The following is a 15,563-nucleotide window of genomic DNA, read 5'->3' as shown; positions in this document are numbered from 1 at the left end:
TCTGTTGTTTTTTGACATTTTAATAATAGTTATTTCCACTGGTATGAGATGATATCTCATTGTGGTTTTGATTTGCATTTCTCTGATGACTAGTGATGAGAAGCATTTTTTCATGTTTGTTGGTGACTTGTATGTCATCTTTTTTTTTTTTTTTTTTGAGACGGAGTCTGGCTCTGCCGCCCAGGCTGGAGTGCAGTGGCCAGATCTCAGCTCACTGCAAGCTCCGCCTCCCGGGTTCACGCCATTCTCCTGCCTCAGCCTTCCGAGTAGCTGGGACTACAGGCGCCCGCCACCTCGCCCGGCTAGTTTTTTGTATTTTTTTAGTAGAGACGAGGTTTCACCGGGTTAGCCAGGATGGTCTCGATCTCCTGACCTTGTGATCCGCCCGTCTCGGCCTCCCAAAGTGCTGGGATTACAGGCTTGAGCCACCGCGCCCGGCCGTATGTCATCTTTTGACAAGTGTTTGCTCATGTCTTTTGCCCATTTTTTAATGGAGTTGTTTGTTTTTTGCTTGTTCAATTCTTTAAGTTCCTTATAGACTCCAGATATTAGATCTTTGTTGAATGCATAGTGTGTGAATATTTTCTCTTATTCTGCAGGTTGTCTGTTTACTCTGTTGATAGTTTCTTTTGCTGTACAGAAGCCCTTTAGTTTAACCAGGTCCTACTTGTCAATTTTTGTTTTTCTTGCAATTGCTTTTGAGGATGTAGTCATAAATTCTTTCCCAAAGCTATGTCCAGAATGGTGTTTCCAAGGTTTTCTTCTAGGATTTTTATAGTTTAAGGTCTTACAATTAAGTCTTTAATTCATCTTGAGTTAATTTTTGTATGTGGTGAAAGATAGGGATCCAGTTTCATTTTTTTGCATATGATTAACCAGCTATCAAAGGATATTTTTGATCAGTGAAACTATTCTGTATGATACTGTAATCGTAGATATATGACATTATGCATTTTTCAAAACATGTAGAACTGTACACATTAAGAGTGAATTCTAATATAAACTATGAATTTTAGTTAGTAATTATGTGTCAATATTGGTTTGTCAAGTATAACAAATGTACCACACTAATGCAAGATGCTAATAATAGTGGAAACCTGGAGGGAGTAATATGAGAACTCCACTTTCCATTTTCTTCTTTTTTCTTCAGTTTTTTTTTTTTTGTAAATCTGAAAAGTCTAGTAATTAAATACAATATCACCATCACAAGCTGAGAGAGAGCATGAAAGAGAATAAAAAGCTTTTTTTAAGTACCTTTAACAGCACTTTTTTTTTTTTTTTTTTTGCTTTACTTTCTGAGCAAAGGGTTCCACATTTTCATTTTGCTGTGGGGCTAGAAAATTATGTAGCCCTGTTTATCACTTTGTATAAATAATAGCTAATGTTTATTTAGCACATATTATGCAACAGGTATTATGGTAAGTACTTTCACATACTACTTCATTTAAAACTCACAACCGTATGATATTTTATGTATTTTATAATGATTTCTTTTACATATTTTAAAATATTTTATAATGATATAATTAACCCCATGATAATATTTTCATGCCTATTTACAAATGAGGAAATCAAGATTTAGAGAAGTTGAGTGTGTTGATCGAAGTCACTTAGCTGATAGGAGAAAGGGTCAGATTTGAACCCAACCATCTGATTTCCAGCTCCTAACCACCAGCTATAACCACCACCATGTTAGATTTCAAGCTGTCTGAGGTACTTCTTTAGCTATGCTACTGACCACTAAATATAAACCTCACTGATTACAATGCTCAGGCATGTGCCCAAAGGGTAGCCCTGCGATTTTAATCATCCTGCGTGTAATGTGAAATATTCCCAGCAGCAGATACTTTTAACAAAACCCCTCAAATTCTTTAGATGATGCAAGTGGCATAAATGCACAAGAGTCATACGAACATTATGAACTATACTTCTTTAGAGACTTATAAATTATGAAGAATTAATTTTCTCTTAAAAATATGCACTATGTATGTATGCTTTTATAAAGCAGACCTGGGTAATCAATTTTGAACTGAGAAGGCACACACTAGATTTGAACATCAACAGCAAAAAATCAAAATTAATCCTCTTAAGCTTCTTTGGCTAAGTTCTTTGCCATACTTGTTCCTGCTTTCTTTCTGACTTGCTCAGCACATAGCTATGGGGTTAAGCAAAGGAGACCTTTTCATCTGTGCGGGTTATGAGGCACAGTTGTCTGTACAAAGTTTAGGGCTCTCTGCCAATCCCATAGGCCTCAGCTCTGCAGCACAGATGTATGCCTCAACTTACCAGATAAACTAGTCTCCAGTCTCTCTCACATTAACAATTGATCTTAAAAGGAATCTTAAGGAATGTGTCTGCCAAAGTTGGGTCTGTACTTCTGACTGAAAACCACATCTCACTGAGTGGTTGAGTCTGTCGTGGAGGGACTCGGGTCTTGGGAGGTTTGAAGTACAGTAGGGGGTTTTAGTCCTGCTGTGACGAAGCTAGCTAGTCCAGGCATCTCTTCTTCTTCGGCGCATGGTGGAAGCATGAGGGATATGTTATGATAAAAATCCCAATTATGCCTTCCACCATCTGTTAATAGCATGTGCTTGTGTACATGTTGCCAGGAAATATCGAGAACAAAGGAATGAGAGGCCCTCATTCCAGAGACATGGCTCTCAGCTCCCACTGAGGTTCACTGATTTGGTTACAGATGTGTCGATGTCCTCAGCACCCAGCCCCACATAACATGGAAGTCCACGGTCCTGGGCAAAGCTAGACTAATCCAGGTCTGTTTGGGAAGAGGGATCCAGTGGAATACAACATTGATGTTTTTCTTATAATGTCTCAAAAATACAATTAAAATGGAGATAACCAATTAGCTCCAACATCATATGTGTACATGAGACTGACTTACAAAGTCGTTTAAAAAATACAGATCTCCTTGAAAAAAAGGCACACATGGCATGCATTAAATCAAGTTTTATAAAAAGATTAAAGTTTAAACTTTAATTACATTGTAAATATGTGAGTTGGAACCATTGTACTTACATCAGGGGATTTTTTTTCTTCAAGATGAGTGAGAATAACTACAATAGACATGAAACTATTATAGAAATAAGCAACAACTTTGAATAGATAATTGGAACCCACAGATAAAGTAATACACGTTAAATCATATTAAGGTTTATAAAAAGATTAAAGTTTAAGCTTTAATTACATTGTAAATATGTGAGTTGGAACTATTGTACTTTATCACATCAGGGGATTTTTTTTCTTCAAGATGAGTGAGAATAACTACAATAGACATGAAACTATTGTAGAAATAAGCAACAACTTTGTATAGATAATTGGAACCCACAGATAAAGTAATATACTGAGCCATTAGTTTCTACCTCTTTCTAACTACATTAGTATCAGCATTAACAACTAATAAAAACTCTAGTAGGCTGGGTGCTGTGGCTCACACCTGTAATCCTAGCACTTTGGGAAACCAAGGTGGTCTCTGGGAAAAATACAAAAATTAGCTGGGCTTGGTGGTATGCACCAGTAGTCTCAGCTACTTGGGGTGCTGAGTGAGGCAGGAGGATCGCTTGAGGTCAAGGGGGTTGAGGCTACAGTGAGCAGGGATCACCCCACTGCACTCCAGCCTGGGTGACAAAATGTGACCCCATCTCAAAAAAAAAAAAATCTACTGTATTTTTAAGATCTTTTTTATAATGTGATCCTAGAAAATAATCTGGACCTTAAGAGATGTGTTTAAAACATTACTAAACAAAATTTATTCAGTTGCAGAGTAACCTTCTAATGAAGATTCCTGATTTTCTCATTATAACACATAATCAGGGATCTTATCATACAGACTACATTCAGAAATTCCTTGGTAGAAGTTAGAAATTTGTCTGTGAGGAGCAAGAGTTTTTTATCTACATATAAAATAAAACAAACGTGGAGTCATATTTTTGTCCCCAAACATCCCTTTGATACTACCATTGAGGTTTTACAATTAGGACAGTTTTCTTCCAGCACCCTCACTAAACGACATCCCTCTACTCTCATCTTGCACAATTCCCTTCCTTCCTCTCCAGCAAACGTTCCTCTACTTTCCTTTGCCAGGTGAGTCTCATGCTGCCACACACCTACCCTGAGAGCTGGCTGCCCTTAAGAGGAAGTTCACTTAGAACATCTTGATTAAAATGAAATTTGTGCATTGTTTCCTAGTGTAGCCTGCACACGTTGGAGATGAAACAATTGATGCTCAAAAAGTGAAATGACTATAACATGGCTTCTTTATATAGCTGCTAGGGATACAGTTTCTGATCCCTGTTTTAGTATTCCCTTTTCCTGCCTCTCTCTATTCGTCTTTTGCTTCTCTACTCATTCCCTCTGTGACCCTAGCCCAACTCCTAGCTCCAATTCAATCATAATGGTTTCTCCTCAATCCTTTTCTCACAGGACTGAATGCGTTAAGAAGAGAAAGTCCTCCTCTTCCAACCTCTCTTCCTGTAAACCCTCCCTCTGTCATTCCTGTACACAAAATTTAAAAAGGTTAATACTTAGGTACATTATTGTGAATGGTTTTTAATTAAGCAAGCAATGCTTATAGAATACTTGAAAGATATAATGCATGAAACAACAGTTACCCGTAAATCTACAACCCAAAGATAACCACTGTGCAGACATTGATACATTTTCTTTCTTATAATTTTGTACATATAGCTATATGTTTTAGCATTTTGGGGACTATATTGGAGCTATACTTTTGCTTCCAGATTTGTTTCTCATGTCACTAAAAATTATTGAAAAGCACAAATGTAATGAATGTGTTATAGTTTATCACATACTCTAAAGAATTTTGGACTACTGGCTAATCATTTTTAATTGATTCTGTCTCAGTGGTGTGCTGGCAAACTGGATCTCTTAAAAAAGAGCCCTGACTTATTGTATTTGCTAGATTCCATGGTGTAAATGCTCCTATCATGGCAAAGTTCAACAATCGGCTCACAAAAATTCCTAAAAATGTAATCAGTTATTGTAAGCTGGTATGTCCCAGTCCCAACAAATCACTGGCTATCAAATATTATAAAGGTGACATATTTTGGCTCTCAAGCAGCCTACATTTAAGTAGGGCCCTTGATAAACAAGGAAATGACTTTAAACCCATAGTTGCCTCCATTTTCACCATACTGTATTTCATCTAGCTGTGTTCCTAGTTGACAGCCTTCACTTGAGAGTGACCCATCTCTAGTAATGACCTTGAGAGTGTATGATAATGGCAGACAACTTGGAATATGCTTAGTTTTCTTTATATTCCTTACCCTGGTTGTTCAAAACCACTTTCCATAGTCTTGTGCTTCCTGCCTTTCATTGCTATTCAATCCTAACAGTTTCCAGATGTTTAACTTCCATTCAGTTACAGTTACATATGGTTTGAACATGGAAGAGGACAGTTAATCTGAAATGAAAAAACAAAGTAAAACACTAATGTGTAACTAACTTTGCGGGTAGGCAGGATGAGCTTTCACGCCATCTCTTCACTGACTGCTAACGACTTGCTCCTTAAAGGAAAGTCCTAGAACTGTGACATAAAGATCAAACAAATAGCTTTTCTGAAGGTTTTGTTACCTAAAATGGGATTCTGTAGGCCACCACCTTCAGAGTAAATGTGTCAAATTTTAATTTACAATATTTCATCCATCATCACATTATAATAACCCTTTGTCTTCTTAGCTAAGTAAAAAGTTAAGTAAAATTTTCAGATTCCATCTAAATTATATCTCTTGTTTCCCCACAAAGCTTAGTGCAGTGCTTACCTGTGGTGACGATTGTCAGTACACTTTTTTTGAGTTAATGGAGACTGACATGGGCATAAAATGTATTGCAATAGAGTAAAGGCTGAATATTATGGGGCTACTGTATCACAAATAAAGCTTAGGAATTGAAAGGACCTGGGTTGAAATCCGAGCTCCTTATTTGCCAGCTGTGTGAACTTCAGTGCGTTATTTAATCTTTCTGAGCTTCCATTTCCTCATCCAAATATCTGCATAAAAACATCTTCCTTTGTAGGATGGTTGTAAGGTGTTTCAGTTATTTCTTGCTATGTAACAAACTACTCAAAACTTAATGCCTTAAAACAGTCATTTATTTTGCTTTTGCTATTGTTCATCAGGAATTTGGGAAGGGCTCAGCTGGGTAATTTGTCTCTGTTCCACGTGGCATCAGTTAAATTGGCTGGAGGCGGAAGGTTTGAGATGCATGGCGTATTTATATACTTATATGTATTAGCTCCTTGATGCTTCCTGGCCTCTCCCTCTTATCCTCTGAGGCTGGGGGTTGGCAGACTTTTCCTGTAAAGGTCCAGATAGTAAATATTTTAGGCTTCAAGGGTCATATGATGTCTGTCACAGCTATTCAACTCTGCCATTGTAGCATGAAAGCAGCCACAGACAATAAGTAAATAAATAAGTGTGATAGTTTCAATAACATTTTATTTAAGTTTCATATACTTTTTACATATCACAGACTGTTGGTATTCTTTTGGCTGCCCCTCCCTGCCATTCTTAGCTAGAAAGAATGCGATGAGCCAGATTTGGCCTATGGGCTATAGTTTGATGACCCTTACTCTTGGGCCTTTCCATACAGCTTGGGTTTCTCATGACATGGTGGTCCCAGAGTCGTCATATTTCTTACTCAGTATCTAGGTCCCCACAGCAAATATTCTGTGAGGCAGGAAGTGGAAGCAGGTAAAATCTTAAGGCCTGGGTCTTGAAACTGGCATAATGTCACTTCTGCTGTATTCTCTTGGTCAGAGCAGTCATAGGGCCCACCCTTATTGGAGGGGGTGGAGAAATTGAGGGAGTGGAGATTGGAGGGGCTTGATGGGAGATTGGCTAGGTCACATTGCAGAGGAGCATGTGGAAAGGAGAGATTATTGTAGCTAGAAATACAATCTACCACGTGAGGATTAGGAATAATATTTATAAAGTACCTGCTTCTCATGATATGTACCCAATGAATGATGACTCATATCGCTATTAATAGTGTGATTATTAACTTTAAGGGGGGAGCAATTAGCACCGAGATTCATATTCACCTTCTTAGAGGAAAAAGGTAGTGAAAAATTAGACTTTTAAGAAATTCTCACTTGGGTTTCCCTCATCTGCAGTAATGGGGCCTATAATAGTAACTGTTTTTGGGTTGTTTTAAGAAGTTTATTGAAACAAAATATGAAAAGTGCTCAAGTAGAGCACACTTGGCATGAATGTCATAACTGTCCATTATTACTATTTTATGTCATGGTTTAGAAATAATTTATTGTTTTTGATTATCATAAGCTTTTCTAGGACTTCCAAAACCTAGACTCTAAAATGCATTGGCTGGGCACGGTGGCTCATGACTGTAATCTCAGCACTTTGGGAGGCCGAGGTGGGTGGATCACCTGGGGTCAGGAGTTCGAGACCAGCCTGGCCAACATGATGAAACCCCATCTCTACAAAAAATACAAAAATTGGCCAGGGGTGGTAGTAGGCACCTGTAATCCCAGCTACTTGGGAGGCTGAGGCAGGATAGTTATTTGAACCCAGGAGGCAGAGGTTGCAGTGACCCCAAGATCATACCACTGCACTCTAACCTGGGTGATAGAGCAAGACTTCATCTCAAAAAAAAAAAAACACACACACACATAAGATGCCACGTCACAGGATTTAATAACTTTAGGCATTTTATAACTGATATATTCAAGAGAAAAATGTTTTAAAAAATTGAAACTTGCATTATTAAAAATTACATATATAACAATATAATAGATATAGGAAAATACGTTCATTCACGTTCACATCACAGTCAAATTTTGAGGTAAATTTTCTATTGAATTTACATTTTTAAACAACTAATGAACATGTCTTAGTTGCATTTTGCAGAAATAAGTGCTAGCCAAATATGATATATTGATATTGACCACTATAGGAACAATCACATAGAAGAGAAGCACTAAAACAGAAAAGAAACTGATTCAGAATTGTAAATAGGGTGCAAACTGGGGTTTTGTTGATTGATATTGGTTTCAACTGATGAGTTTCTAAAATAAGGCAGCAAATGGATAAAAGGATCAGGACACCAATGAAAGCTCTAAACAACTGCAAATAAATTAGATTCCTGAGTAATAAATCTTGAATCTTGCTGTTTGATCACCCTTATCAGGCAGAAGCCTGAGAAAATAGAAGAGCTTTCCATCCTGCCCAGAAGGTCAAGGACACACTTGGCATCATCAGCTCCACATTCCTAAGGGGAGGACCCTCCACCGAGAATGCAAAGAATGACTTCTTGGTCTGGATGAAACCACTGCTTCTGGGGCTGTATTCCCGCTGGTCCATGGCAAGGCAGCATGCAGCAATTTAAGAATAACACACTTTGATGCTATTCAGCCATTTAACAGAATCTTTGCTGACATGGGAAAACAGCCCCCAGTATGTTGTTAAGAGAAAAACAGGTTCAAAGCTGTAAATATAATGTGATACAATTTTTGTCAAGCAACATAAGACACATGAAAAAAACATTATAAGGCTTTGCCAAACATAATGGAAGCCACCCACGTGCAACAGGATTTGGGGTAACTTATTTTCCTGTTTCTTTTGAGTTTTTATTGGTTTTCCAAATTTTTGCTGTATGTGTTATTGCTGAAGTACAGAACAGTTATTTTAAGACATAACTGAAGTAGAAGGAAGTAAGGCAACAATAAAGTGATACTGAGAGTAAATAAAACATAATATATTTGTCAGTGCTTAGTAAATCAGTGCCCTACCTCAGCACATAATATTTCAAAGTAACCACAACATGCTATGTTAAATATTTAATTTAAATTTTTATATGAGGCTGAATTACGAGGTATTATAAATGTTAGGTATTGCTATACTTCATTAGCTAATCAAACTTTATCAAGCAAAATGCACATGAAATTGCAGTTGCCAACATATAGACTTATTTAAAAGTCTTTAAAAAAAATACTGTCATGTTAGAGACCATGACATTATCATGTCTGAATTATGGGGTCTATTCAAAGAAGCTGTGGTGGAATCAGGTGGCAAGGTGGGGGAAGGAAATCCATTCAAATCAACCAATATACAGTAATCCCCTGTTATCTCTGGGGAACACATTCCAAGACCCTCAGTGGATACCTGAAACTGCAGATATTAATAGTACTAAATTCTATATATGCCATGTTTTTCCTATACATTAATAGTTATTATGAAGTTTAATTGATACATTAGCCACAGTAAGAAATCAACAGTAATGAATAATAAAGTAGAACAATTAAAACAATATGCCAGCATCTCTGCTCTTGCACTTTAAGGTCATTATTAAGAAATATAGGAGTTACCTGGACTCAAGCACTGCAGTACCATGACAGTCCATCTGATCACCAACGTGGCTACTAAGTGACCCACAGGCAGGTAGCTTATACAGCGTGGATGTGGATACCCTAGACAAAGGGGTGATTCATGTCCCATGCAGGGCTGAGTGGAACGGTGAGAGATTTCATCACCGCAAAACAATGGGCAATTTAAAATTTATGAATTGTTTATTTCTGGAATTCTCCATTTGATATTTTTTGTCCTCAACTGACGACAGCTAAGAAACCACAAATAAGGGGGAACTACTGTATGTGTTATGCTTTTAGGGGAAAAAAAAGCCATTGAGGATGGAATTTCTGAGCTTACCTTAGGTTGTGTTGGCATGACGAAACCCCCCTTCCACAAGGCAGTCGCTACCTCCCTGATTTATTTATCTCCAGTGCCTAGTGTGTGCGGCAAGGTATTGCCCAGTAAATATCCGTGCCATGAAGAGGGCCAAAGTCTTGCTTACAAGGTGGTGAATGTGCTAAAAGTAATCCCAAGGTCCATATGATAGAAATGCCACTTTGAATTAGAGTCTTGCCAACACACAGCACACTTATTTACTATTAAACTGATACAATTATCAGTATTGATAAGAAATAATTATCATTTCCTTACACTTACTCTACACTTGCTTACTCACTAACTAGTCATCAGTCACAGGCTGTAAAGTCGGAAGGAAAAACGAACTGCTGGTTCCTGCTGTAAATTCTCCAACAATACTTATGAAGTCTTTTCATTTTGTCTCCTTTAACATTTAGAAACCCCACTTTGTCCAATCAACTAAAATAAGACAGGCTTTTGGTTTAGCTTAGTATTCCCTGAATTTATGGGAAAGAGAATGGCTTTGTGTCTAACTAGATCTGTATGCCAACTTGGGAATATCAATTCTCAGAAAGCATTATTGCAGTCTCCTCACATTTGATTTTGTTTGAATCTCCTGTGCTGCCTCACCTATATGGTTACTTAACAAGGGCTGTTCTGAGCTCCCAGTTTGGTTGCTGAAGGTGATTGATAAGTGATACACTTTTGTCGTTACAGAGTTTGTCCATCAAACTGTTTCCACACACTCTGTAAATTGGGAACTTGGCTTGTAATTTCCAATCCCCATGAATCCTCAAGAACAAGGAGCTGACCCTGTTGTTCCTATACTAAAAGTGAATCCAGGAAGAAAGAAGCCTTCGTGTGCACTTGTCCATTTACCTCATTCCGGATGGAGAAGCGCATGCTGATCACTTGGGGTCCCTTCCAACTTCACCGAAATTTGCTATTTATTCCTTTGTGCATTGTTTCAACAAGTATTTGTTAAGTGCTAACAATGTACAGAGGTCTGCAGTAGGTTCTCCGGGGATATACGGTTGTAAAAGACACACCTCTAACCCTCAATAAATTTACATTACATGCCGATTTCCAACCTAGTTAGCTCAGGCAAATTCTCTTCCAAATAAATAATACACATAGGAACAATTCCATCTCAAGCCAGTGGCCTACCTATTTAAAAATTATTAGAAACTGCCTAATTTCGGTGAGTTTTTAAAAAGATGTATCTGCAGAGTCACATACAGAAAAATTCAAATTGTTAATTCCTAAGTACAAAGTAAAGTTCCTGCTGTTCTTCCTTAGGAGACTAGGTTTTGGGAACCTGAGGTCAGATTTTTAAAAAGGAAGATTGACCACGTGAATGGTGTAATGTGGCTTCACTACAGTAAATAGTAATTCATCAAAGTGACAGGTGAAGTGATATAACACAGCTTCTAGGACATTCACAGACATAAGCTTTGTGTTTCTTATCCATACTGAGATTTTCCTTAACCAATTGAACATTCCAGTTCTTTCTTTGTTTCTTAATCCCTTAGCCCACTCTCCATGATATTCCTACTCTTCTGCTTAGTTCTCTGATATTTTTGGCAACACTGACTAATTTCCTTCAGAGACCATTGAAGGCTATTAAATGTCTATTCCAGAAACTCCTCCAATGCACATGTCATCAAGGCATAGAGAGGCATATTTGCAGTGGACAGCCCCTCCACCCCCTCAAACAAAAGGAGAGAGTCCTCTAACAAACCGAAATATTGGTGGCTGATAATCTCAGCCCAATTTTTTTTTACCATCTGGGTTTTTTTCCCTATTCTCTTAATTAGATTGAGCCACACATTACGGCATGTCGTAAAAGAGTTTCTGAAGGGCAGAATTTGTGGCAGAGAGAGAGAGTTCCAAACTGGAAGACTCAAGAAATAAACAAAGATACCACATATGAGAGCAGATAAAATGTTCACATTCTAACTCTTTTTTTAAAAAAGAAAGCAGCAATCCTCAGAAGTAAAAATAATTATCATCGGTGGCAAAAAGCAAAACATACACACACAACAGATGAAGGAGATTAGACACTAAAACTGGGAGCAAAAAGGCAGTGGGAATAAGTACAAAAGTGCACACAGAAAATGTTGTAGTAGGCTCACGCCTGTAATCCCAGCACTTTGGGAGGCCGAGACGGGCGGATCACGAGGTCAGGAGATCGAGACCATCCTGGCTAACACGGTGAAACCCCGTCTCTACTAAAAAATACAAAAAACTAGCCGGGCGAAGTGGCGGGCGCCTGTAGTCCCAGCTACTCGGGAGACTGAGGCAGGAGAATGGCGTAAACCCGGGAGGCAGAGCTTGCAGTGAGCTGAGATCCGGCCACTGCACTCCAGCCTGGGCGACAGAGCGAGACTCTATCTCAAAAAAAAAAAAAAAAGAAAAGAAAATGCTGTAGTAAACAGAATGAAATAAGAAAGGCGTCGGATTGAACCAAAAGAAAAGCGGTGAAAGGAGGATTATGAAAAACTAGAAACAGAAGTCAGAAACAAAAGGGAATTGAAAACTTCAAAATATAGGGACTTAGAAGATGAAAGGATAACTAGAAGAAAATAAAGACCGTGGGAGTGGTTTAATGGTGTCTAAAATAATTCTTAATCTCACCTCTGCATCATATATAAAAAGAAAAAACAATATTTTGCATAGAATAATACTTGCAGTGGAAGTTTCAGAGTTACACCTCCTATATGTTTGCATACTCACTGAGCTACTTCTTTCCTTAATTGAAGTTTCACAGAAAAATTATTCCCTTCTGAAGCAATCTTTGACAAGAGATTATGGTGGTATCTACTATTTACTTCAGGAAAATTATGCTACTTTTAGGAAAACCAAGGATTATCTATTTTGGGGGCCGGGGAGGGGAAAAATCTCACCACAGCTGCCTGGAATGAGACAAAAAAAAAAATAAATTGCTTTTGCCAGAGTTCAGCACATGCTAATCCCATCATCGATTTAGTTAGTCTGTCTTTCTGTAGCAACATTCACTCTGAGGCATCTGCATAGGGTCTTGGTGTCATCAGTGTAACTAGGGTTGGTATTACTACTTGTTGTTTGGATACGCCCTGTATGTCTCTAAGGTCTGAAGTTAGGGGAACAGGACAAACTCTACAGTTTAGGTTAGGACATTAGAAGAGTACAGAAGCCAATCATTGGCATGCATGGGACACTAAGGGAAATGCTTCTTTAGATAAATGTCTTCCTTCTTTCCCACTCATTTCAAGATCCAGGATATAGAGCATTTCTGGCCTACATACTTGACCCATTCTACACACTAAAACTCAGGGTACTGCGGCAGTTTGAATCTACTTACAAGATGAATAACTGGAATGCATAATCGTTGAGTAAAACCAACCATGTCACATTTGGGGAAGCTGTAGCCTCAGTTTAAGGTTCATACTCAAAGTTTTGATGATGCCAGCATAGGTCTAGTGACCATATGGTAAATGGTGGCCTCTGGGGGCAGCGGAATGGCCAGGATGTTAGGCTTCACTAGTTCAAGTTTTATGTTGTTTTCCACTATGGAAATGGGAGGCTTATGGGAAATCCCTAAGGCTCTGGCCAACAGCAGGGCTTAATAAAATTTGGCTAGTGAAATGAATAAATGAATACATGATTTTTATAACCTCTCTCAAAACATCAGCTAATTGCAGTCACCTCCCTCATCTCCTAACCACTCCCAGTCCACCATAGCAGAGTCAGCATAGGCAATAATCTAAAGACAGTAATATTTTTACTTACTACTCCTGCATTTATCACTTTCTCTTACCATTTGATAAAATCATTTGATATGAAGTATGAGGGACTTATGTGCATCCTTCATGTATCCTTTTTAAAAGCAGTTTTAAGTTCATAGCAATATTGAGCAAAAGATACAGAGCATTCTCATATGCCCCCCACACATGTACAGCCTCCCCAACTATCAAAATCCTGCACCACAGTGGCACATTTGTTATAATCAATGAACCTCCATTGGCACATCATTACTACCCAGTCTACAATTTACACTAGGGTTCACTCTTGGTGCTGTACAGTCTATGGCTTTTAACAAGTGTATAACGGTATGTATACACTGTTATAGTATCATACAGAATAATCTCACTGCCTTAAAAATCCTCTGTGCTCTGCCTATCCATCACTTCCTCCTCCTAACCTCTGGCAACCACTGATCATTTTACTGTCTCCATCATTTTGCCTTTTCAAACAAGTGACATAGATGGAATTGTACAATATGTAGCCTTTTCAGATTGGCTTCCTTCACTTAACAATATGCACTTAATGTTCCTCCTTGTCTTTTCATGGCTTGATAGCTCACTTCCTTTTAGTACCGAATACTATTTCATTGCCTGGATGTACCACAGTTTATTTTTCTATTTACCTACTGAAGGATATCTTGGTTGCTTCCAAGTTTGGGCAATTATAAATAAAACTTGTATAAATTTTAACTTCTTTGGGTAAATACCAAGGGGTGCAATTCCTAGATCTACGGTAAAAATGTTTGGTTCTGTAAGAAACTGCCAGAGTGTCTTCCAAAGCAGCTGTATCATTTTGTATTCCCAGCAGCAATGCATGAGAGTTCCTGTTGTTCCACATCCTTTCCAGCATTTGGTGTTGTCAGTGTTCTGGATTTTGGCTGTTGCGATAGGTGTGTAATAGTATCATTGTTGTTTTTATTTGCAATTCCCTAGTGACATATGATGTTAAGCATTTTCTCATATGCTTATTTTCCATCTGTAGCTCTTCATTGGTGAGGTGTCTGTCCATGTCTTTTACCTATTTTTTTATTCATGTTGTTTTCTTATTGTTGAGTTTTAAGAGTTCTTTGTATATTTTGGATAATTGTTACAGATTTTTCTCAGATATGTCTTTTGCAAATATTTTCTCCCAGACTGTGACTTGTCTTATCATTCTCTTGATCTTCATGTATCTTCAAATGGAAGCAACAGAAGAGACTGCGTAGTCCAAAGCAGGGTTTCCAAACCTCAGTCTGCCCTATGGGCACTTTGGGCTCGATAATTTCTTCTTTGTTGGGGACTGTTCTGGGCATTGTAGTATGTTTAGCAGCATCCCTGTTCTCTATCCATTAGATGCCAGTGACAGCCCCCATCCCAGTCGTGACAATGAAAAATATCATGAGGCAAATATCCCCTGGTGGCAAAATTATCCCTGGTTGACAACTTCTAATCCAAAGCAATGAATCTGTAATGGCGAAATTTAAGTCATCAGTAAGGAAAGGGAGGTGCAGAAATATTTTGGCTCAACATCCTTTTCAGCCCACCAGCAATTGCGATGGTAGATTTGAAATCATCTGAGCCTGTTAGGTATGGTGATTACGCATCCTAATTTGTCTAGTATATATTTACACCTATAGTCCTGGCAAAATTATTAATTGTGCCTTCTTTTTCTCTCAAAACTATCTCAGTTTAGATCATAAATGAAAAGTCCATCTGGAACCTCTAACAACTGTAATTTGAATTTGTGCTCCCCTTGGTGGTCCTCTGGACTGGGGTGTCTGAGATAGTAAGCAGTTGATGGGTGCAGCCACAGATCTGGTCATTCGTATGCTTTATATTCATGTGCGTTTCCATGAAGCAGTGGAGAATCAGAAACTTCCAGAAAGTCTTGGCTGTATATTTTACATGGCACTAGAGTAAAATACAAAAGCAAAAGAGTGCATCAAAGTATTTTGTGTATATATGTGTCTGATTTAATGAGTACTCATCAACGTCTAGATTCTAATTTCCTTCCTTGCATATGAGCAGCAAATTCACCATGGTGTAACTCTACACAGTGTGAAGGAACAATTACTGTGTGATTTCAACAGCTGTTGAAATC

General features: G+C 38.2%; 1 long non-coding RNA gene across 1 annotated transcript in view; it reads right to left on the bottom strand.

The window, feature by feature from the left end:
• The window catches only part of LOC140713540 (uncharacterized), a 32,516-nt gene extending 27,078 nt beyond the window's left edge, over window positions 1-5,438 (bottom strand). The window contains exon 1 of the long non-coding RNA XR_012095653.1: window positions 5,301-5,438. This is a non-coding gene — a long non-coding RNA (uncharacterized lncRNA). The remainder of the gene's footprint in view (window positions 1-5,300) is intronic.
• Between the last annotated feature and the right edge of the window lie 10,125 nt (window positions 5,439-15,563).

The sequence above is a fragment of the Chlorocebus sabaeus genome, chromosome 15, assembly GCF_047675955.1.
Source record: "Chlorocebus sabaeus isolate Y175 chromosome 15, mChlSab1.0.hap1, whole genome shotgun sequence".
NCBI lineage: Eukaryota > Metazoa > Chordata > Mammalia > Primates > Cercopithecidae > Chlorocebus > Chlorocebus sabaeus.
The sequence above is the reverse complement of the archived record's forward strand: the minus strand, read 5'-3'. Positions and strand labels throughout refer to the sequence as shown.